The following is a 26,437-nucleotide window of genomic DNA, read 5'->3' on the forward strand; positions in this document are numbered from 1 at the left end:
CCAGCAGAATTTCTCTATTGGGCAAGACAATGGGGAATTAAGAAAATTAGGTCTTAAGCAGTCCTTACAGAGTGATGAAGAAGCAATCACTGGGCCATGCATCATGCCTGCTAGTTTCTCCCTCTCTTTCTCCCATGCCACCATATAGAAATCCCCTAATTTCTGGCTGGCCCCAGTCCTTGTGCGCACTGTGCAGGTGGGAAGGGTGGGGGGGACTTCACTTGCCAAAATATGCACATCAAACATCTCCAAAACATTGTTAGATGAAGGAGAGATGGGTATCAATGTTAACTATTTGGGGATTGTTTTTTCCTGCTGAATACAGACATTATTATACTTTCTGCGAGTTTATGCAGTCGCGATTTTAACATGTAAATCTTGGTGGGGCAAAAAAAAAAAGTGGGATGCATGCCAGCAAAGCCACTACACAACACAACACTAAACAACACTAAACATGCCCACAAACTTTTAGGGCCTTACATAAAGCTGTCCCAACAGCAGTTTCAACATCTTACCACTGCTACACCTGGCTATCAGCGGAGCCTTGTCTGGCAGCGAAACAGTTAATTCAACCTCATTTACTGCCTTTAAAAAAAACATGTCTGACTTGCTTAATTAAACAAATGTTGTTTCTAATGACAATGTACAGACTATGGCATAAAGGGATGACAAGCGGATAAGAGGCAATCCGTTATTTCGATCAAGACATTAATGAGCGAGCTAGGACGGACGTAGTCAATATAACTATTTGTTTAGCACTTTTGAAAAGTACAGGGACAGAATTCAGAACATGGGCCGTTCTTACAGTGTTCTCCCTGTACACCAAGTCAGAACCGTAGGATAAATAAAGGGGGCATATAAGCAGACAATGAAAGCTCTTACAATATTCAATGATTACATTTTTCTAAAACAGCTTATAGGCTAAATGTGCACCACCAAGTCAGAACAGTAGGCGGCATTAAGATGGGGAAATATACCACAATATTAGGGTGAGGCACATGGGGTACTAATAGCTTACTAAACAACATACACTTAGTATTACTTTCTTAGCTACAGTATACATACCTCCCTGGCATATTACATCATGTATGCAGCAGCAGCACTACGACCAGGAATACGAATTTCCCGAAGCGGATCCTTTGTTCGAACCACCCAAGGCATTCAAACTGATTCCAGAGGCTGACCCAAAACAATGTCGACGCAGAAGAGGTAAACGGAGCGGTCTTCTGGTCAGACTTTGAGGGCGCGCACACCACCCACCGCTTCTGAGTATATTACTCGCTAATGTCCAGTCTCTAGATAACAAGGTAGACGAAATTTGGGCAAGGGTTGCTTTCCAAAGAGACATCCTGGATTGTATACTCTGTTTCACTGAAACATGGCTCTCTGGGGACATGCAGTCGGAGTCGGTACAGCCACCTGGATTCTTTGTGCGTTGCGTCAACGGGAATAAACATCTCTCCTGGAAGAAGAAGGGCGGGGGTGTATGTTTCATGATTAATTCATGGTGTAATTGTAACAACATACAGGAACTCAAGTCCTTCTGTTCACCTGACATAGAATTCCTTACCATCAAATGCCGACAGTATTTTCTCCCAAGAGAATTCTCGTCGGTTATTGTCACAGCCATGTATATCTCCCCTTAAGCCGATACCACGACAGCACTCAAGGAACACCACTGGACTCTATGCAAACTGGAAACCATATATCCTGAGGCTTCATTTATTGTAGCTGGGGATTTTAACAAAGCAAACTTGAAAGCAAGGCTACCTAAATTCTATCAGCATATGGATCGTAGTACCCGGGCTGGCAAAATACTGGATCACTGCTACTCTTACTTCCGCGATGCATACAAGGCCCTTCCCCGCCCTCCTTTCGGCAAATCTGACCACGACTCCATTTGGCTTCTCCCCTCCTATAGGCAGACCCTCAAACAGGATGCACCAGTGACAAGGACCATTCAACACTGGTCTGACCAATTGGAATCCACCCTTCAAGATTGTTTTGATCACGCAGACTGTGACATGTTCCGGGTAGCCTCAGAGAATAATATAGATTTATACGCTGATTCGGTGAGTGAGTTTATAAGGAAGTGCATAGGAGATGTTGTACCCACTGTGACTATTAAAACCTACCCTAACCAGAAACCGTGGATAGATGGCGGCATTGGCGCAAAACTGAAAACGAGAAACAACGCAGTTAACCATGAAAAAGAAAACCGGGAATATGTTTGAATACAAACAGTGTAGTTATTCCCTCCGCAAGGCAATCAAACAAGCGAAATGTCAGTAGGGACAAAGTGGAGTCACAATTCAATGACTCGGACACGAGACAATCACGGAATACAAAAAGAAAATCAGTCACGTCACGGACACCGACGCCTTGCTTCCAGACAAACTAAACACCTTTTTTGCCCGATTTGAGTATAACATAGTGCCATTGACGTGGCCCACTACCAAGGACTGTGGGCTCTCCTTCTCCGGTGCCGATGTGAGTAAGACATTTAGACGTGTTAACCTTTGCAAGGCTGCCGGCCCAGACGGCATCCCTAGCCATGGCCTCAGAGCATGCGCAGACCAGCTGGCTGGTGTGTTTACGGACATATTCAATCTCTCCCTATCCCAGTCTGCTGTCCCCACATGCTTCAAGATGGCCACCATTGTTCCTGTACCCAAGAAGGCAGAGGTAACAACTGAATGACTATCGCCCCGTAGCACTCACTTCTGTCATCATGAAGTGCTTTGAGAGGCTAGTCAAGGATCCTATCACCTCCACCTTACCTGTCACCCTAGACCCACTGCAATTTGCATACTGCCCCAATAGGTCCACAGATGATGCAATCGCCATCACACTGCACACTGCCCTATCCCATCTGGACAAGAGGAATACCAATGTAAGAATGCTGTTCATTGACTACAGCTCAGCATTCAACACCATAGTACCCTCCAAGCTCATAATTAAGCTTGAGTCCCTGGGTCTCTACCCTGCCCTGTGCGAATAGGTCCTGGACTTCCTGAACGGCCGCCCACAGGTGGTGAAGGTAGGAAACAACACCTCCACTTCGCTGATCCTCAACACTGGGGACCCACAAGGGTGTGCGGTCAGCCCCCTCCTGTACTCCCTGTTCACCCATGACTGCGTGGCCATGCACGCCTCCAACTCGATCATCAAATTTGACAACACAACAGTAGTAGGCTTGATCACCAACAATAACGAGACAACCTATAGGGAAGAGGTGAGGGCACTCAGAGTGTGGTGTCAGGAAAACAACCTCGCACTCAACGTCAACAAAACAAAGGAGATGATCGTGGACTTCAGGAAACAGCAGAGGGAGCACACCCCTATCCACATCGACGGGACAGCAGTGGAGAAGGTGGAAAGTTTTAAGTTCCTCAGCGTACTCATCACGGACAAACTGAAATGGTCCACTCACACAGACGAAGGCGCAACAGCGCCGATGAGCGCCGATATGTTTTATCTGTAATTTCTCTTCATTATTTCTCTTCATAAGAAAAGGATTAAAAAGCATTTGCCAGTAGATTGTCAACTTGATTCGTGAAGATGACTGCTAGCTAAGATTTTGAAAGTATGATGTTGACATGATCAGTCCAATCAAGGCTACTGTAATTTTATCTGTGGCCAATGACCTTGAAGCCTTCTTGGATGGGCACTTCTAATGTAACTCTATGGCAGCACCCAAGGGGCTTGAATTTTCAAGTTCTACCCTTAGACTTGGTAGTGAAGAGTGTTCCCACGAGTGACAGGACACTGAGCTAATCATGCCACAACTAGAGAACATTACCAACACCTACGCTCCGTATTTTCCACTGGCTGCCCCACCATGCGACTTTATTAACTCAATGTTAATATATATATATATATATATATATATATATATATATATTTTACATTGTTTGCAAACTGATATGTGACACGGGCTGCTGGGTAATAAAGCCCCACTAATCACCCTAACCACAAACAGGTGTAACCACTAAACAAAAAGGGAGGGGGAGGAAAAGTCAGTAGCAGCTAGTAGGCCGGTGACGACGACCGCCGAGCGCCACCCGAACAGGAAGGGGAGCCACCTTCGGTGGGCGCAGGGCGATCCGGATGGAGGCGATGGTAATCCCTCAACATCGATGGATCCAAAATGTCCCCCACCGGTACCCAGCAACTCTCCTCCGGACCGTACCCCTCCCAGTCCACGAGGTACTGCAGGCCCCTCACCCGGCGTCTCGAGTCCAGAATGGCCCGTATCCTATACGCCGGGGACCCCTCGATGTCTACAGGGGGAGGAGGGACCTCCGGTACCTCACCGTCCTGCAGGGGACCAGCTACCACCGGCCTGAGGAGAGACACATGAAACGAGGGGTTAATACGATAATAGGAAGGGAGTTGTAATCGATAACACACCTCGTTTATTCTCCTCAGGACTTTGAAGGGCCCTACACACTGCGGACCCAGCTTCCGGCAGGGCAAGCGGAGGGGCAGGTTTCGGGTCGAGAGCCAGACCCTGTCCCCCGGTACAAACACGGGGGCCTCACTGCGGTGGCGGTCAGCACTCCTCTTCTGACGTCCACTAGCTTGTTGAAGTGATTCCTGGACGGCCCTCCATGTCTCCTTGGAGCGCTGCACCCATTCCTCCACCGCAGGAGCCTCGGTCTGGCTCGGATGCCATGGTGCCAGGACCGGCTGGTACCCCAATACACACTGAAAGGGGGACATGTTAGTAGAGGAGTGGCGTAGTGAGTTCTGGGCCATTTCGGCCCACGGGATGTATCTCGCCCACTCCCCTGGCCGGTCCTGGCAATACGACCGCAGAAACCTACCCACCTCCTGGTTCACTCTCTCCACCTGCCCATTACTCTCAGGGTGATAACCGGAGGTAAGGCTGACCGAGACCCCCAAACGCTCCATAAACGCCCTCCATACTCTGGACGTGAACTGGGGGCCCCGATCAGAAACGATGTCCTCCGGCACCCCGTAGTGCCGGAAGACGTGGGTGAATAATGCCTCCGCAGTCTGCAGGGCTGTAGGGATACCGGGCAACGGGAGGAGACGGCAGGACTTAGAGAACCGATCCACAATCACCTGAACCGTAGTATTCCCTTGAGACAGGGGAAGGTCGGTCAGGAAATCTACGGATAGATGTGACCAAGGCCGTTGTGGAACAGGGAGGGGTTGTAACTTCCCTCTAGGAAGGTGCCTAGGAGCCTTACTCTGAGCGCATAGCGGACAGGAGGAGACATAAAACCCAACGTTCCTAACCAAAGTAGGCCACCAATACCTCCCCCGAAGGCTCCCCACTGTCCTCCTCACCCCAGGGTGACCCGAGGAGGGTAGGACGTGAGCCCACCGAATCAATTTGTCCCGAACACCAAGCGGCACGTACTTCCGCCCCGCCGGACACTGAGGAGGAGCGGGTTCCGCCCGTAACGCCCGCTCGATGTCCAAGTCCACATCCCACACCACTGGTGCTATCAGCCTTGAGGCGGGAAGGATGTGGGTAGGTTCGGTGGGCCGATCGTCCGTGTCGAAACAACGGGACAGTGCATCCGCCTTTACGTTTTGGGAGCCCGGTCTATACGATAGAGTAAACTGGAATCGGGTGAAGAACATGGCCCACCTTGCCTGACGTGGGTTCAGTCTCCTAGCTGCCCGAATATACTCCAGATTCTGGTGGTCGGTCCAGATGAGAAAAGGGTGCTTAGTCCCCTCAAGCCAGTGTCTCCACACCTTCAGAGCACTGACCACCGCTAACAACTCCCGGTCCCCCACATCATAGTTACGCTCCGCTGGGCTGAGCTTCTTAGAGAAGAAAGCGCAGGGGTGGAGTTTTGGTGGCGTACCCGAGCGCTGTGATAGCACGGCACCTACCCCAGCCTCGGACGCGTCCACCTCCACTATGAATGCTAGAGAGGGGTCCGGATGCGCCAACACGGGCGCATCCGTGAACAGCGCCTTCAACCTGTTGAAAGCTCCATCCGCTTTTGCTGACCACTGCAAACGCACCGGACCCCCCTTTAGCAGTGAGGTAATGGGAGCTGCTACCTGGCCAAAACCCCGGATAAACCTCCGGTAGTAGTTGGCAAAACCCAAAAACCGCTGCACCTCTTTTACCGTGGTCGGAGTCGGCCAATTACGCACGGCCTTAATGCGGTCACCCTCCATCACCACCCCCGAGGTGGAAATGCGATAACCCAGAAAGGAGACAGCTCGTTTGGAGAACACACACTTCTCAGCCTTGACATATAGGTCATGCTCCAGCAGTCTACCAAGCACTTTGCGTACCAGAGACACATGCGCGGCGTGAGTGGCTGAGTAGATCAGAATGTCATCGATATAAACAACCACTCCCTGCCCGTGCAGGTCCCTGAGAATATCGTCTACAAAGGATTGGAAAACGGCTGGAGCATTCTTTAACCCATATGGCATGACGCAGTACTCATAATGGCCTGATGTGGTACTAAATGCGGTTTTACACTCGTCTCCCTTCCGAATACGTACCAGACTATACGCGCTCCTGAGATCCAGTTTTGTGAAGAACTGCGCTCCGTGAAATGATTCCATTGCCGTAGCAATGAGAGGTAGTGGGTAACTAAACCCCACTGTGACGGCATTTAGACCTCTATAATCAATACACGGACGCAAGCCTCCCTCCTTTTTCTTCACAAAAAAGAAACTCGAGGAGACGGGTGAGATGGAGGACCGAATGTACCCCTGTCCCAGAGACTCAGTGACATATGTCTCCATAGCCACCGTTTCCTCTTGGGACAAAGGGTACACGTGACTCTTGGGAAGCGCAGCGTTTACCTGGAGATCTATCGCACCATCCCTACCCGGTCGATAAGGTGGTAATTTATTCGCTTTCTTTTTACTAAAAGCGATTGCCAAATCGGCATACTCGGGGGGAATGCGAACCGTGGAAACCTGGTCTGGACTCTCCACCGACGTGGCATCGATGGAAACTCCCAGGCACCTTCCAGAACACTCCTCTGACCACCCCTGGAGAACCCCCTGTTTCCACGAAATAGTAGGATTGTGACTAGCCAGCCAGGGAATACCCAGTATCACTGGAAACGCAGGCGAATCGATAATGTAAAAACTTATACGTTCCCTATGATTTCCCTGCGTCACCATGTCCAGTGGAACTGTGACCTCCCGGACCAAACCTGACCCTAATGGCCGGCTATCTAGGGAGTGCACGGGAAAGGGAGAATCTATCGGCACAAGCGGAACACCTAGCTTGATGGCGAGTCCGCGATCCATAAAGTTCCCAGCTGCACCTGAATCGACTAGTGCCTTATGCTGGGAAGAGGGGAAAAAATTAAGAAAAAAAATCAAGACAGACATGTGACTAACAGGGGGTTCTGGGTGAGTCTGGTGCTTACTCACCTGAGGTCACCGAGAAATGTTCCGCCTGCCATCTCGACCCCCAGATGGACCCCCCCAGCACCGATCGGCCGTGTGTCCTCTCCGACCACAGCTGGTGCAGGGGGAGCCTCCTCCTCCGGTACCCCTCGGCACGGCCCCTCCCAACTCCATGGGAATGGGAGCGGAGGTGCTGGATGGTGGAACGCACAGGACCCTCTCCGAACGGCCAAAGCCAGCAGATTGTCCAGCCGGATGGACATATCAATAAGTTCATCCAGGGAGAGAGCTTCGTCCCGGCACGCTAGCTCCCTGCGGACATCCTCCCGGAGACTACATCTGTAGTGATCTATAAGGGCCCTGTCGTTCCACCCAGGAGACCACTCCTCTCCCATCGGTCCATTCTCTCCATCATTTGGTCCATGGCGGAAGAGATGCGATGGAGGACGGTAGTGTGGTGGAGAACCCGTTCCTCCATAGATGGGAGTGGGTTGGCCGCTGCTCCTGCTGACTCCATTCTTGAATTCCGGGTGCGGGATTCTGTAATGCCCGGGGTGTAGTGGATGAAGGAGTCAGACGCAGGAGACAGAGAGTTCAGGGTAGCGTTCCAATTTAATTCCCAACACGGGTGAAACACGATGCTACTCTAAAAGTAATGCTCCACCACATAAAGTGAGAACACGAAATCACAAGACACAACGTACACGAACCGTGACACACAACAATGTACTAACTGTACACACAACAATCCCGCACACCCAGCAGGCCGGGCTGCTGGGTAATAAAGCCCCACTAATCACCCTAACCACAAACAGGTGTAACCACTAAACAAAAAGGGAGGGGGAGGAAAAGTCAGTAGCAGCTAGTAGGCCGGTGACGACGACCGCCGAGCGCCACCCGAACAGGAAGGGGAGCCACCTTCGGCGGGAGTCGTTACACAAGCCTGCCCCACCTGCCCTGAATGACGGGTCGCCACTGGTTTTTCGAGACATACAACCATCACTATTACTAATTACAGCACATGAATTATACATGATAAATCAAAGGATGTGAATCTTGTCAGCACTTCAGAGCTGAAGTTAGTGAGTGAGTTTTGAAGTCTGGGGAAGGATCAAAGTCAGATAGTCCACATTCACAGATATTGCAGTCTCTTCATTAGTTTTCTGTTCTCTAAGGCTTCACTGAGAAACCATTCATTGCCAGCTCAAGGTTTACTGATTGATCTCGCTGACTGTATTGTACTCAGAGAACATTTCTTGGTTGGTTATAACATCATAAAATGCAATACCATGCAGGAAAACATGCAGTACCAGTCAAAAGTTTGGACACACCTACTCATTCAAGGGTTTTTCTTTATTTTTTATATTTTCTGCATTGTAGAAGACGTCAAAACTATGAAATAACACATATGGAATCATGTATTAACCAAAAAAGTGTTAAACAAATCAAAATATATTTTATATTTTGGATTCTTCAAAGTAGCCACCCTTAGCCTTGATGACAGCTTTGCACACTATTGGCATTCTCTCAACCAGCTTAATGAGGTAGTCACCTGAAATGCATTTCAATTAACAGATGTGCCTTGTTTATAGTTAATTAGTGGAATTTATTTCCTTCTTAATGTGTTTGAGCCAATCAGTTGTGTTGTGACATGGTAGGGGTGGTATACAGAAGATAGCCCTATTTGGTAAAAGAACAAGTCCACATTATGACAAGTACAGCTCAAATAAGCAAAGAGAAAATACAGTCTATCATTACTTTAAGAAGGTCAGTCAATCTGGAAACTTCAAGAACTTTGAAAATTTCTTCCAGTTCAGTCGCAAAAACCATCAAGCGCTATGATGAAACTGGCTCTCATGAGGACTGTAGTGGCATATTTCTGCTTTACCAAATGAGGAGAGTTACAAACTTCACACACCAGTCAGAGTTATACTTAAACTACATCTTTAATAATAAGAGCTTTGCAATAGCCTTTGACTTTCAATGATGCGCTATCTCTAATGAACCATTGAAAGTGTCAACAGAAAAGTACAAAGATCTTTTATAGCCAAGATACACCCCTCTCAACTTACATGACGAACCACAGATCTTAGGAACTGTTCACAAAGAAAGACTTTTACTTGAGAGAGAGGAGTATCCCATAGCCAGATAGCAGTCGCTATAAATTATCGTTCAGTTTGGTCCCTAAGACAAGGTTCTAATCTTGTTCCTGGTACTTCATAGCACAGAACCATTACCTCATCCAATGGCATAACAAATGTTAACTCTAGATACTACCATCTCAAGTAAACCCCCTCTTGACCCCACTCCTGGACAAGCTCACTGAGGGGAGTGAGCCTCTAGGTCATACACTATCCCAGGATAAGTACATCAGAGAGGACATATAATGGTTCCAGACACTGCCATAATCCTCCCCAATGCCAAAGGAGGGAGTGACTTGCGCACAGACATTGTGGAGACAAGTAATTGGTTACCCATTAATCACGCCATCCCTTCACATGGTTTAACAGATACATTCACATATGAAGACAATGTTCCATCCTGTCCTCTTCCCTTTCTGATATTCTGCATAGCACCAGAGACATGTAAAAGACAAGCCTGACCTCTCCCCTCTCTGGGCCCCAAGTGACTGAGCCCCAGCTGAGGGAAGAAATGCAACTGCCAACACTAGAGTCTATTAGAAATACATTATAATAAAAAGTTTATCACATAAGAATATTATGCAGATATGACATCTTAATTACTTATGTTAGCCAACTAATTCTGATTCATCCACCACATTCCCCTCTCAAGGGACTCCGTCCCTTCTGGAGAATCAGAACAGTAACGTTACACCTTACTAACAGTAGTTGCAGAGTACATTCTTATCAAGATGGCATAGCAGTCAGACGTCCTTTGTCCTCGTCTTGTCGTGTCCCGTGTATATACACTGCTCAAAAAAATAAAGGGAACACTTAAACAACACAATGTAACTCCAAGTCAATCACACTTCTGTGAAATCAAACTGTCCACTTAGGAAGCAACACTGATTGACAATAAATTTCACATGCTGTTGTGCAAATGGAATAGACAACAGGTGGAAATTATAGGCAATTAGCAAGACACCCCCAATAAAGGAGTGGTTCTGCAGGTGGTGACCACAGACCACTTCTCAGTTCCTATGCTTCCTGGCTGATGTTTTGGTCACTTTTGAATGCTGGCGGTGCTTTCACTCTAGTGGTAGCATGAGACGGAGTCTACAACCCACACAAGTGGCTCAGGTAGTGCAGCTCATCCAGGATGGCACATCAATGCGAGCTGTGGCAAGAAGGTTTGCTGTGTCTGTCAGCGTAGTGTCCAGAGCATGGAGGCGCTACCAGGAGACAGGCCAGTACATCAGGAGACGTGGAGGAGGCCGTAGGAGGGCAACAACCCAGCAGCAGGACCGCTACCTCCGCCTTTGTGCAAGAAGGAGCAGGAGGAGCACTGCCAGAGCCCTGCAAAATGACCTCCAGCAGGCCACAAATGTGCATGTGTCTGCTCAAACGGTCAGAAACAGACTCCATGAGGGTGGTATGAGGGCCCGACGTCCACAGGTGGGGGTTGTGCTTACAGCTCAACACCGTGCAGGACGTTTGGCATTTGCCAGAGAACACCAAGATTGGCAAATTCGCCACTGGCGCCCTGTGCTCTTCACAGATGAAAGCAGGTTCACACTGAGCACATGTGACAGACGTGACAGTCTGGAGACGCCGTGGAGAACGTTCTGCTGCCTGCAACATCCTCCAGCATGACCGGTTTGGCGGTGGGTCAGTCATGGTGTGGGGTGGCATTTCTTTGGGGGGCCGCACAGCCCTCCATGGGCTCGCCAGAGGTAGCCTGACTGCCATTAGGTACCGAGATGAGATCCTCAGACCCCTTGTGAGACCATATGCTGGTGCGGTTGGCCCTGGGTTCCTCCTAATGCAAGACAATGCTAGACCTCATGTGGCTGGAGTGTGTCAGCAGTTCCTGCAAGAGGAAGGCATTGATGCTATGGACTGGCCCGCCCGTTCCCCAGACCTGAATCCAATTGAGCACATCTGGGACATCATGTCTCGCTCCATCCACCAACGCCACGTTGCACCACAGACTGTCCAGGAGTTGGCGGATGCTTTAGTCCAGGTCTGGGAGGAGATCCCTCAGGAGACCATCCGCCACCTCATCAGGAGCATGCCCAGGCATTGTAGGGAGGTCATACAGGCACGTGGAGGCCACACACACTACTGAGCCTCATTTTGACTTGTTTAAGGACATTACATCAAAGTTGGATCAGCCTGTAGTGTGGTTTTCCACTTTAATTTTGAGTGTGACTCCAAATCCAGACCTCCATGGGTTGATAAATTTGATTTCCATTGATAATTTTTGTGTGATTTTGTTGTCAGCACATTCAACTATGTAAAGAAAAAAGTATTTAATATGAATAGTTCATTCATTCAGATCTAGGATGTGTTATTTTAGTGTTCCCTTTATTTTTTTGAGCAGTGTATATATTTACATATTTCTTCGCATATCTTTTATATATTTTCTTTTCCAAAAACTCAACTTCAAAACACTCTCCTGCAACCCGCCTCACCAATAAAAAATAAAAAGGTATTATTTACCTCAAATCTGAAATCCACAATAGAAGCTAGCCAGAAGCAAGCCAGAAGCTAACCAGAAGCTAGCCAGAAACTAACCAGAAGCTAGCCAGAAGCTAGCCAGACGCTAACCAGAAGCTAACCAGAAGCTAGCCAGAAGCTAACCAGAAGCTAGCCAGAAGCTAACCAAAAGCTAACCAGAAGCTAACCAGTTTAGTGGCTAACGTTATATTCAGCTAACCACGGTTTGTGGTCATCAGCTATCCTTTAGCTCGAAAAGCTATCGGCAGTTTTGTACAACGCGACTCAGACCAGAGCATACCGGACCTATTTTCTCTCCATATCCACGGATTTCAACCGCAAGCTCTGGACATTTACACCTGGATCTCGCAGCTAGCTAGCTGCTATCCGTGTGACTATTGGCTTACGTCGATCCCGGAGTAAACATCAATTATTCAGGGAGCTAGCCAGCTGAAGAGTTCCATCAGCCACTCCTGGGCTACAATCCCCTATCCAGACCCGTTTTACTGACGATGCGGAGCCCCACCGGGCCTTCACGATTGGACTACCGACGTTATCTGCCCGAGGGAGTTATCCAACTGGCCCCTCCGTCGCGGCGTTACCTGAACGCCCATCTGCGGCCCGCTAATCGTTAGCTGTCTTATCGGCTGCTATCTGAATAGGTCTATCGGAGAATCTTTCTTGGATCACTATAACTACAGTGGGGCAAAAAAGTATTTAGTCAGCCACCACTTGTCCAAGTTCTCCCACTTAAAAAGATGAGAGAGGCCTGTAATTTTCATCATAGGTACACTTCAACTATGACAGACAAAATGAGAAAAGAAATCCAGAAAATCACATTGTAGGATTTTTTATGAATTTATTTGCAAATTATGGTGGAAAATAAGTATTTGGTCAATAACAAAAGTTTATCTCAATACTTTGTTATATACCCTTTGTTGGCAATGACAGAGGTCAAACGTTTTCTGTAAGTCTTCACAAGGTTTTCACACACTGTTGCTGGTATTTTGGCCCATTCCTCCATGCAGATCTCCTCTAGAGCAGTGATGTTTTGGGGCTGTTGCTGGGCAACACGGACTTTCAACTCCCTCCAAAGATTTTCTATGGGGTTGAGATCTGGAGACTGGCTAGGCCACTCCAGGACCTTGAAATGCTTCTTACGAAGCGACTCCTTCGTTGCCCGGGCGGTGTGTTTGGGATCATTGTCATGCTGAAAGACCCAGCCACGTTTCATCTTCAATGCCCTTGCTGATGGAAGGAGGTTTTCACTCAAAATCTCACGATACATGGCCCCATTCATTCTTTCCTTTACACGGATCAGTCGTCCTGGTCCCTTTGCAGAAAAACAGCCCCAAAGCATGATGTTTCCACCCCCATGCTTCACAGTAGGTATGGTGTTCTTTGGATGCAACTCAGCATTCTTTGTCCTCCAAACACGACGAGTTGAGTTTTTACCAAAAGGTTCTGTTTTGGTTTCATCTGACCATATGACATTCTCTCAATCTTCTTCTGGATCATCCAAATGCTCTCTAGCAAACTTCAGACGGGCCTGGACATGTACTGGCTTAAGCAGGGGGACACGTCTGGCACTGCAGGATTTGAGTCCCTGGCGGCGTAGTGTGTTACTGATGGTAGGCTTTGTTACTTTGGTCCCAGCTCTGCAGGTCATTCACTAGGTCCCCCCGTGTGGTTCTGGGATTTTTGCTCACCGTTCTTGTGATAATTTTGACCCCACGGGGTGAGATCTTGCGTGGAGCTCCAGATCGAGGGAGATTATCAGTGGTCTTGTATGTCTTCCGTTTCCTAATAATTGCTCCTACAGTTGATTTCTTCAAACCAAGCTGCTTACCTATTGCAGATTCAGTCTTCCCAGCCTGGTGCAGGTCTACAATTTTGTTTCTGGTGTCCTTCGACAGCTCTTTGGTCTTGGCCATAGTGGAGTTTGGAGTGTGACTGTTTGAGGTTGTGGACAGGTGTCTTTTATACTGATAACAAGTTCAAACAGGTGCCATTAATACAGGTAATGAGTGGAGGACAGAGGAGCCTCTTAAAGAAGAAGTTACAGGTCTGTGAGAGCCAGAAATCTTGCTTGTTTGTAGGTGACCAAATACTTATTTTCCACCATAATTTGCAAATAAATTCATAAAAAATCCTACAATGTGATTTTCTGGATTTTTCTTTCTCCTTTTGTCTGTCATAGTTGAAGTGTACCTATGATGAAAATTACAGGCCTCTCTCATCTTTTTAAGTGGGAGAACTTGCACAATTGGTGGCTGACTAAATACTTTTTTTTGCCCCACTATATCTATTTTGCCAATTGGATTGATCCCCTCTACCACACGGAACCCCACTAATCTACCGACGGAAACGCACGAGGTGGCTACAAACAGACCTCCATCCTCTGCTAGCTTGCTACCGATGGCCCGGCTAGCTGTCTGAATCGCTGTTACCCCAACCAACCTCACTACTCACTGGACCCTTATGATCACTCGACTAAGCATGCCTCTCCTTAATGTCAATATGCCTTGTCCATTGCTGTTCTGGTTAGTGTTTATTGGCTTATTTCACTGTAGAGCCTCTAGCCCTGCTCATTATACCTTATCCAACCTTTCAGTTCCACCACCCACACATGCGATGACATCACCTGGTTTCAATGATGTTTCTAGAGACAATATCTCTCTCATCATCACTCAATACCTAGGTTTACCTCCACTCTATTCACATCCTACCATACCTTTGTCTGTACATTATAACTTGAAGCTATTTTATCGCCCCCCAGAAACCTCCTTTTACTCTCTGTTCTGGACGTTCTAGACGACCAATTCGTCTTTTAGCCGTACCCTTATCCTACTCCTCCTCTGTTCCTCTGGTGATGTAGAGGTGAATCCAGGCCCTGCAGTGCCTAGCTCCACTCCTATTCCCCAGGGACTCTCTTTTGATGACTTCTGTAACCGTAATAGCCTTGGTTTCATGCATGTTAACATTAGAAGCCTCCTCCCTAAGTTTGTTTTATTCACTGCTTTAGCACACTCTGCCAACCCGGATGTTCTAGCCGTGTCTGAATCCTGGCTTAGGAAGACCACCAAAAATTCTGAAATCTCCATCCCTAACTACAACATTTTCAGACAAGATAGAACGGCCAAAGGGAGCGGTGTTGCAATCTACTGCAAAGATAGCCTGCAGAGTTCTGTCCTACTATCCAGGTCTGTACCCAAACAATTTGAACTTCTACTTTTAAAATCCACCTCTCTAAAAACAAGTCTCTCACCGTTGCCAACTGCTATAGACCACCCTCTGCCCCCAGCTGTGCTCTGGACAACATATGTGAATTGATTGCCCCCCCATCTATCTTCAGAGCTCGTGCTGCTAGGCGACCTAAACTGGAACATGCTTAACACCCCAGCCATCCTACAATCTAAGCTTGATGCCCTCAATCTCACACAAATTATCAATGAACCTACCAGGTACCACCCCAAAGCTGTAAACACGGGCACCCTCATAGATATCATCCTAACCAACTTGCCTTATAAATACACCTCTGCTGTTTTCAATCAAGATCTCAGCGATCACTGCCTCATTGCCTGCATCCGTAATGGGTCAGCGGTCAAACGACCTCCACTCATCACTGTCTAACGCTCCCTGAAACACTTCAGCAAGCAGGCCTTTCTAATCGACCTGGCCGGGGTATCCTGGAAGGATATTCATCTCATCCCGTCAGTAGATGATGCCTGGTTATTTTTTTTAAATGCCTTCCTCACCATCTTAAATAAGCATCCCCCATTCAAGAAATGTAGAACCAGGAACAGATATAGCCCTTGCTTCTCTCCAGACCTGACTGCCCTTAACCAACACAAAAACATCCTATGGCTTTCTGCATTAGCATCGAACAGCCCCTGTGATATGCAACTTTTTAGGGAAGCTAGAAACCAATATACACAGGCAGTTAGAAAAGCCAAGGCTAGCTTTTTCAAGCAGAAATTTGCTTCCTACAACACAACCTCAAAAAAGTTCTGGGACACTGTAAAGTCCATGGAGAATAAGAACACCTCCTCCCAGCTGCCCACTCCACTGAGGATAGGAAACACTGTCACCACCGATAAATCCACTATAATTGAGAATTTCAATAAGCATTTTTCTACGGCTGGCCATGCTTTCTACCTGGCTACCCCTACCCCGGTCAACAGCACTGCACTCCCCACAGCAACTCGCCCAAGCCTTCCCCATTTCTCCTTCTCCCAAATCCAGTCAGCTGATGTTCTGAAAGAGCTGCAAAATCTGGAACCCTACAAATCAGCCGGGCTAGACAATCTGGACCCTTTCTTTCTAAAATTATCTGCCGAAATTGTTGCAACCCCTATTACTAGCCTGGTCAACCTCTCTTTCGTGTCGTCTGAGATTCCCAAAGATTGGAAAGCAGCTGCGGTCATCCCCCTCTTCAAAGGGTGGGAAACTCTTGACCCTAACTGCTACAGACCTATATCTATCCTACACTGCCTTTCTAAGGTCTTCGAAAGCCAAGTCAACAAACAGATTACCGGCCATTTCGAATCCCACCATACCTTCTCCGCTATGCAATCTGGTTTCAGAGCTGGTCATGGGTGCACCTCAGCCACGCTCAAGGTCCTAAACGATATCTTAACCGCCATCGATAAGAAACAATACTGTGCAGCCGTATTCATTGACCTGGCCAAGGCTTTCGACTCTGTCAATCACCACATCCTCATCGGCAGACTCGATAGCCTTGGTTTCTCAAATGATTGCCTCGCCTGGTTCACCAACTACTTCTCTGATAGAGTTCAGTGTGTCAAATCGGAGGGCCTGTTGTCTGGGCCTCTGGCAGTCTCTATGGGGGTGCCACAGGGTTCAATTCTTGGACCGACTCTCTTCTCTGTATACATCAATGATGTTGCTCTTGCTGCTGGTGAGTCTCTGATCCACCTCTACGCAGACGACACCAATCTGTATACTTCTGACCCTTCTTTGGACACTGTGTTAACAACCCTCCAGACGAGCTTCAATGCCATACAACTCTCCTTCCGTGGCCTCCAATTGCTCTTAAATACAAGTAAAACTAAATGCATGCTCTTCAACCGATCGCTGCCTGCACCTGCCCGCCCGTCCAACATCACTACTCTGGACGGTTCTGACTTAGAATATGTGGACAACTACAAATACCTAGGTGTCTGGTTAGACTGTAAACTCTCCTTCCAGACTCACATCAAACATCTCCAATCCAAAGTTAAATCTAGAATCGGCTTCCTATTTCGCAACAAAGCATCCTTCACTCATGCTGCCAAACATACCCTTGTAAAACTGACCATCCTACTGATCCTCGAATTCGGCGATGTCATTTACAAAATAGCCTCCAATACCCTACTCAATAAATTGGATGCAGTCTATCACAGTGCCATCCGTTTTGTTACCAAAGCCCCATATACTACCCACCACTGTGACCTGTACGCTCTCGTTGGCTGGCCCTCGCTTCATACTCGTCGCCAAACCCACTGGCTCCAGGTCATCTACAAGACCCTGCTAGGTAAAGTCCCCCCTTATCTCAGCTCGCTGGTCACCATAGTAGCACCCACCTGTAGCACGCGCTCCAGCAGGTATATCTCTCTGGTCACCCCCAAAACCAATTCTTCCTTTGGCCGCCTCTCCTTCCAGTTCTCTGCTGCCAATGACTGGAACGAACTACAAAAATCTCTGAAACTGGAAACACTTATCTCCCTCACTAGCTTTAAGCACCAGCTGTCAGAGCAGCTCACATATTACTGCACCTGTACATAGCCCATCTATAATTTAGCCCAACCAACTACCTCTCCCCCTACTGTATTTATTTATTTATTTTGCACCCCATTATTTCTATCTCTGCTTTGCACATTCTTCCACTGCAAATCTACCATTCCAGTGTTTTACTTGCTATATTGTATTTACTTTGCCACCAAGGCCTTTTTTTGTCTTTACCTCCCTTATCTCACCTCATTTGAATCCAAGATGGCGTAGCAGTCAGATGTCCTTTGTCCTCGTCCTGTCCCGTGTATATATTTTTTATATATTTTTCTTCGCATTTCTTTTTATATATATTTTTTTTCTTCTTAAAAACTCAACTTCAAAACACTCTCCTGCAACCTACCTCACCAAATGTGGTGCGGATCTGCTTTTTTTCTCCTCAAAGTTATTATTCACCTCGTATCCGAAATCTACAACAGAAGCTAGCCAGTAGTTAGCCAGCTCACAAGCTAACGTGAGTAGTTCAGCTAACCACAGCTAGCGCTTATCAGCTATCCTTTAGCTCGGAAAACTATTGCCAGTTTTGTACAACGCGACTCAGACCAGAGCATACCAGACCTATTTTCTCTCCATATCCCCGGATTTTTACCGCAAGCTCTGGACATTTACACCTGGATCTTGCAGCTAACTAGCTGCTATCCGAGTGACTATTGGCTAACATCAATTCCGGAGCAAACACCAATTATCCCGGAGCTAGCCAGCTGAAGAGTTCCATCAGCCACTCCTGGGCTACAATCACCTATCCGGACCCGTTTTACTGCCGATGCGGAGCCCCACCGGGCCTTCACGACTGGGATACCGACGTTATCTGCCCGAGGGAGTTATTCATCTAGCCAGAAGTTAGCCAGCTCACAAGCTAACGTGAGTAGTTCAGCTAACCACAGCTAGCGCTTATCAGCTATCCTTTAGCTCGGAAAACTATTGCCAGTTTTGTACAACGCGACTCAGACCAGAGCATACCAGACCTATTTTCTCTCCATATCCCCGGATTTTTACCGCAATCTCTGGACATTTACACCTGGATCTTGCAGCTAACTAGCTGCTATCCGAGTGACTATTGGCTAACATCAATTCCGGAGCAAACACCAATTATCCCGGAGCTAGCCAGCTGAAGAGTTCCATCAGCCACTCCTGGGCTACAATTACCTATCCGGACCCGTTTTACTGCCGATGCGGAGCCCCACCGGGCCTTCACGACTGGGATACCGACGTTATCTGCCCGAGGGAGTTATTCAACTGGCCCCTCCATCGCGACGTAACCTGAACGCCCATATGCTAACTGCGGCCCGCTAATCGTTAGCTGTCTTGAGCATATCGGCTGCTATCTGAACAGGTCTATCGAACAATCTTACGCCGCGGGCTAGCTTAGTGGAGGCCTCACTGCTCCATCTACGGCTGCCCCCTGGACACTATGATCACTTGGCTACATAGCTGATGCTTGCTTGACTGTCCATTAATTCACGGTACTCCATTCCGTTTATTTGTGTTTTATCTGTCGGCTCTGTGCTTTAACTCAGGATCTGTGTGTAGTTAATCCGACCCTCTCTGCCTAGCCGTCGCCATTTTTACCTGCTGCTGCTGTGTTAACTGACTAGCTGCTGTTATCTCACCTGTTGTTTTAGCTAGCTCTCCCAATCAAGACCTGCAATCACTTTATGCCTTATTGTATGTCTCCCTCAAATATCAATATGCCTTGCATACTGTTGTTCAGGCTAGCTATCATTGTTTTGGTTTGCAATGGACCCCGTAGTTCCACTCTCCGTACCTCTGATACCCCCTTCGTCCCACCCCCCACACATGCGGTGACCTCACCCATTGAGACCAGCATGTCCAGAGATACAACCTCTCTTATCATCACCCAGTGCCTGGGCTTGCCTCCGCTGTACCCACGCCCCACCATACCCCTGTCTGCACATTATGCCCAGAATCTATTCTACCACGCCCATAAATCTGCTCCTTTTATTCTTTGTCCCCAACGCTCTAGGCGACCAGTTTTGATAGCCTTTAGCCGCACCCTCATCCTACTACTCCTCTGTTCCTCGGGTGATGTGGAGGTAAACCCAGGCCCTGCATGTCCCCAGTCACCCTCATTTGTTGACTTCTGTGATCGAAAAAGCCTTGGCCTCATGCATGTCAACATCAGAAGCCTCCTCCCTAAGTTTGCCTTACTCACCGCTTTAGCACACTCTGCCAACCCTGATGTCCTTGCCGTGTCCGAATCCTGGCTTAGGAAGGCCACCAAAAATTCTGAGATTTCCATACCCAACTATAACACTTTCCGTCAAGATAGAACTGCCAAAGGGGGAGGAGTTGCAATCTACTGCAGAGATAGCCTGCAAAGTTCTGTCATACTTTCCAGGTCTATGCCCAAACACTTCGAACTTCTAATTTTAAAAATTAATCTCTCCAGAAATAAGTCTCTCACTGTTGCCGCTTGCTACCGACCCCCCTCAGCTCCCAGCTGTGCCCTGGACACCATCTGTGAATTGATCGCTCCCCATCTAGCTTCAGAGTTTGTTCTGTTAGGTGACCTAAACTGGGATATGCTTAACACCCCGGCAGTCCTACAATCCAAGCTTGATGCCCTCAATCTCACACAAATCATCAAGGAACCCACCAGGTACAACCCTAAATCCGTAAACATGGGCACCCTAATAGACATTATCCTGACCAACCTGCCCTCCAAATACACCTCTGCTGTCTTCAATCAAGATCTCAGTGATCACTGCCTCATTGCCTGTATCCGCCACGGGTCCGCGGTCAAACGACCACCCCTCATCACTGTCAAACGCTCCCTAAAACACTTCTGCGAGCAGGCCTTTCTAATCGACCTGGCCCGGGTTCCCTGGAAGGATATTGACCTCATCCCGTCAGTTGAGGATGCCTGGTCATTCTTTAAATGTTACTTCCTCACCATATTAGACAAGCATGCTCCGTTCAAAAAATGCAGAACCAAGAACAGATATAGCCCCTGGTTCACTCCAGACCTGACTGCCCTCGACCAGCACAAAAACATCCTGTGGCGAACTGCAATAGCATCGAAGAGCCCCCGCGATATGCAACTGTTCAGGGAAGTCAGGAACCAATACACGCAGTCAGTCAGGAAAGCAAAGGCCAGCTTTTTCAAGCAGAAATTTGCATCCTGTAGCTCTAACTCCAAAAAGTTCTGGGATACTGTAAAGTCCATGGAGAACAAGAGCACCTCCTCCCAGCTGCCCACTGCACTGAGGCTAGGTAACACGGTCACCACCGATAAATCCGTGATAATCGAAGACTTCAACAAGCATTTCTCAATGGCTGGCCATGCCTTCCTCCTGGCGACTCCAACCTTGGCCAACAGCCCCGCCCCCTCCGCTGCTACTCGCCCAAGCCTCCCCAGCTTCTCCTTTACCCAAATCCAGATAGCAGATGTTCTGAAAGAGCTGGAAAACCTGGACCCATACAAATCAGCTGGGCTTGACAATCTGGACCCCCTATTTCTGAAACTGTCCGCCGCCATTGTCGCACCCCCTATCACCAGCCTGTTCAACCTCTCCTTCGTATCATCTGAGATCCCCAAGGATTGGAAAGCTGCCGCGGTCATCCCCCTCTTCAAAGGGGGAGACACCCTGGACCCAAACTGTTACAGACCTATATCCATCCTGCCCTGCCTATCTAAGGTCTTCGAAAGCCAAGTCAACAAACAGATCACTGACCATCTCGAATCCCACCGTACCTTCTCCGCTGTGCAATCCGGTTTCCGAGCCGGTCATGGGTGCACCTCAGCCACGCTCAAGGTACTAAACGATATCATAACCGCCATCGATAAAAGACATTACTGTGCAGCCGTCTTCATCGACCTGGCCAAGGCTTTCGACTCTGTCAATCACCATATTCTTATCGGCAGACTCAGTAGCCTCGGTTTTTCTAATGACTGCCTTGCCTGGTTCACCAACTACTTTGCAGACAGAGTTCAGTGTGTCAAATCGGAGGGCATGTTGTCCGGTCCTCTGGCAGTCTCTATGGGGGTACCACAGGGTTCAATTCTCGGGCCGACTCTTTTCTCTGTATACATCAATGATGTTGCTCTTGCTGCGGGCGATTCCCTGATCCACCTCTACGCAGACGACACCATTCTATATACTTCCGGCCCTTCCTTGGACACTGTGCTATCTAACCTCCAAACGAGCTTCAATGCCATACAACACTCCTTCCGTGGCCTCCAACTGCTCTTAAACGCTAGTAAAACCAAATGCATGCTTTTCAACCGTTCGCTGCCTGCACCCGCACGCCCGACTAGCATCACCACCCTGGACGGTTCCGACCTAGAATATGTGGACATCTATAAGTACCTAGGTGTCTGGCTAGACTGCAAACTCTCCTTCCAGACTCATATCAAACATCTCCAATCCAAAATCAAAGCAAGAATCGGCTTTCTATTCCGCAACAAAGCCTCCTTCACTCACGCCGCCAAACTTACCCTAGTAAAACTGACTATCCTACCGATCCTCGACTTCGGCGATGTCATCTACAAAATAGCTTCCAATACTCTACTCAGCAAACTGGATGCAGTTTATCACAGTGCCATTCGTTTTGTTACTAAAGCACCTTATACGACCCACCACTGCGACCTGTATGCCCTAGTCGGCTGGCCCTCGCTACATGTTCGTCGTCAGACCCACTGGCTCCAGGTCATCTACAAGGCTATGCTAGGTAAAGTGCCGCCTTATCTCAGTTCACTGGTCACGATGGCTACACCCACCTGCAACACGCGCTCCAGCAGGTGTATCTCACTGATCATCCCTAAAGCCAAAACCTCATTTGGACGCCTTTCCTTCCAGTTCTCTGCTGCCTGCGACTGGAACGAATTGCAAAAATCTCTGAAGTTGGAGACTTTCATCTCCCTCAACAACTTTAAAAATCTGCTATCCGAGCAGCTAACCGATCGCTGCAGCTGTACATAGTCCATCTGTAAACTACCCACCCAATTTACCTACCTCACCCCCCATACTGCTTTTATTTATTTACTTTTCTGCTCTTTTGCACACCAGTATCTCTTCTTGCACATGATCATCTGATGATTTATCACTCCAGTGTTAATCTGCTAAATTGTAATTATTCGATTTATTGCCTACCTCATGCCTTTTGCACACATTGTATATAGATTCTCTTTTTTTTTTCTACCATGTTATTGACTTGTTTATTGTTTACTCCATATGTAACTCTGTGTTGTCTGTTCACACTGCTATGCTTTATCTTGGCCAGGTCGCAGTTGCAAATGAGAACTTGTTCTCAACTAGCCTACCTGGTTAAATAAAGGTGAAATAAAAAATAAAATAAAAAAATTTGCTCACATTGTATATAGACTTATTTTTCTACTGTATTATTGACTGTATGTTTGTTTTACTCCATGTGTAACTCTGTGTTGTTGTATGTGTCGAACTGCTTTGCTTTATCTTGGCCAGGTCGCAATTGTAAATGAGAACTTGCTCTCAACTTGCCTACCTGGTTAAATAAAGGTGAAATAAATAAATTAAATAAAAATATGAATAATGAAAAAAATACATAATCAATATTTTAAATAAAATAAAGAATCAAATCCCTTCAATGTCGAGTACTTTAGCTTAGATGTAAGCTTTCTCCCTTCGGAAACTAAGTGTACAACCTTTATTCTACAAGACAGACTTGCACATGTTTAATCACACAGAATAATACATTGTTGAGGAAAATAAAAAATAAAACATAACATAGAAATGCTCCCTAAGTTACAGGAGAACCAGTGTCTAAACACAGGCCTCATCACAACAGAAAGAACAGTCATCCCTCTGAGTCCTCATGCTCAGAATTGGGGTCCTCACCATCAGAGATGTAGTCAGGAATAGAGAATAGGTCAGGGAAATCATTCATATTCCAAATCATAATTAAAAACCCAACTAATTATCCAACCAAAATTTAGAATGACATTGCTCAATGATTCAAATTGGTCTTATCACTCAAAGTAAAAAAACTCAATTTAACACACATCGACATTGGCAGAATGTACATTTATATTAACATCCAGTATAATTATCCCATAATTCTACTATTAACATTTTCATCACGATTATAATACAGATCAGTATCTCAATGCATTCTTAATCTAAATTACTATAATTTTACGTGGTGTAGACCTCTACAATCAACCTGATACCCCAAAAGTCTAAAAAGAATTTGGGCACAGTTGACCAACCCCCTCATTCAGGCACTGTTTCTTCTGGCGTCCTTTTCGTACTTCTTCAGATAGCTTTACAGTTCATAGTGGATGGCCCATGATAATGTCCCACTTTCAATGTTTCACCTTAGACACCATCACCTTTACCACCCATTATGTCTTGTCCATTCGTCAACCAGTATACCAGCAACATAAGAGAAGTTTAGAACAGATTTCTCTCCATGCTCACTCCACGTGGACTCCTCTCACACTCCTGAGAAAAACATGAGCAAAAAGCAGTTGATAGCTTAGATCGGATACTGTACACCGATATCTGGCTCGGCTCCTTTCTCTCGGTAGAAGTGGTTCAGACACGGCCTTATTCAACGCCTTTGTCACTCTTCTTCAGCCAGTTAGAGGGGGTTTTGAGGTACACACACTGTTCGGTCCAATTATCTCTTCCATGCATTAAGATACCGTCTGATGTCACTTTTCATGATAACCTCGAAAGAACAGATCAGAACAACAGTTTAGTTCAGTTCATTAACTACATGATAAATTATTACTTTTACCAATTATTCTTAATACAAATGTCTAAACATATTTCAAAGAGAATAACAACACATTCTATTGAAACTATTCTTTCAAATTGGCTTATACTCCCCATCACAATTTCAACTTCATCGCAGAGCCACAGGATCAGGAAGTTAGACCTATAACCCATCGGGAATAGAACAGAACAAACAACACAACAATACACTCCTTCACATATCACTCAAGGTGTGTAATCTTCAATCCAAAACCTCAAAGAACTGAATCCTCCCCCATTTTTAGCACATAACTCTCCATGAGAGTAATGTATAAAACAACACTAGTACTGGTCAAAAGATAAAACAACATTTCAAATAACATAATCAAATTAAAATCACTACTCTGAAAAACTCCACAAAGAAAAAATATTGTACCCATATGGTCATAGGAAAATAGACTTAAAGCAGCCTACCCTTAGTTAAAGGCAATGCCCTCTCCTTCTTCACATTGGTCCAAATTACAAATATGGATAAGAACTATAAAAGAAATCCACAATAATTATCAATTACACAAATTACCTTGAATTCAGTATTACAAATTACCTTAAATTCATTATCCAAATGGCTTTCAAGCCACAACGGAAAGTCATGATAGAGGTCAAAAGTCACACCACCCCTTCAAATAAGTGTTTCTTACTATATTAGACCAATTTAAAAATATTGCCAAACATTTCCTACATGTTGTATCCCAGGTTCACGTGTTTAAAGAATTCACGTGTTTAATTAAAACTCAGAAAATAAAAACGTATAAAAATTCCATGTGCGTGCGTGCCCCTTTAAGACACTAAAACAAATGGAAAACTCACCAAACCCAAAGGAAATTGCAAACAAAACCTAATAATAATGATAATTCCACTGTACTCCCTCAAATGATTAGTTTTAATCTACATGAATGTATATGTATGCTTAATTGAACATGCGCTACCCTTAGATACAATTATCCTCTATCGCAAATGTAGTAAATTTCTCAGCGTAAGGAATCTGTGATATTTAATCCCAGACATTTAATAAAAATGTTGTTTGAGACGTGTTCTAACATGGCTCCTTTAACATACATACTTAGGTGACTTATTCATACTTTAAGAATCCTATTCAAACACATCAGATAATAAAATGTTTAATTAAGTAAAGTCAACACCTAAAATCAACACTAAACAGTAAACAATAAACAATAAACAAACCCATAACCCCTTTCCAGCAATCTAATCATTTCAACCTGTTGATATGTTTAGTAAAAACAAACCCGATTTTTAACAAATCTAAAATCTTTCAAAAGTTGGTGCTGTCTCATCAGCGTAAGAGTCAAAACTAACTTTTTTCCACTCATATCTACAATGTTTGCATTCCCCAAAGGTCAATACTGTTCAGCTCGTACATTAATGATCTTCCTTCAGTCTGTACAGGGTCTGAAGTTCCAATGTATGCAGATGATACAGTGATAAATGCATGCAAATAACAAACAACAAGCTACACAAGAACCCACTACTGTAATGGTTCAGATGACAAAGTTGCTCAGAGACTCATGTTTGCATCTCAATAAAAAATACAAATACACAGTCTGCATGTCCCTCAAAGAAAACAACTGATGCCCCTGAGACAGATGTCTATGTATCAGGGGAAAAGCTCTGGGTGGTGTCTGATGCACCTGAGACAGATGTCTATGTATCAGGGGAAAAGCTCCAGGTGGGATCTGATGCCCCTGAGACAGATGTCTATGTATCAGGGGAAAAGCTCCAGGTGGGATCTGATGCCCTGAGACAGATGTCTATGTATCAGGGGAAGAGCTCCAGGTGGTATCTGATGCCCCTGAGACAGATGTCTATGTATCAGGGGAAAAGCTCCAGGTGGTATCTGATGCCCTGAGACAGATGTCTATGTATCAGGGGAAGAGCTCCAGG

General features: G+C 46.4%; 1 protein-coding gene across 2 annotated transcripts in view; it reads left to right on the forward strand.

The window, feature by feature from the left end:
* LOC139548047 (membrane-associated phosphatidylinositol transfer protein 3-like) overlaps window positions 1-26,437 on the forward strand; it is a 146,737-nt gene that overhangs the window by 29,246 nt on the left and 91,054 nt on the right. The window lies entirely within an intron of this gene.

This window comes from Salvelinus alpinus, chromosome 21 (assembly GCF_045679555.1).
Source record: "Salvelinus alpinus chromosome 21, SLU_Salpinus.1, whole genome shotgun sequence".
NCBI classification, from domain to species: Eukaryota; Metazoa; Chordata; class Actinopteri; order Salmoniformes; family Salmonidae; genus Salvelinus; species Salvelinus alpinus.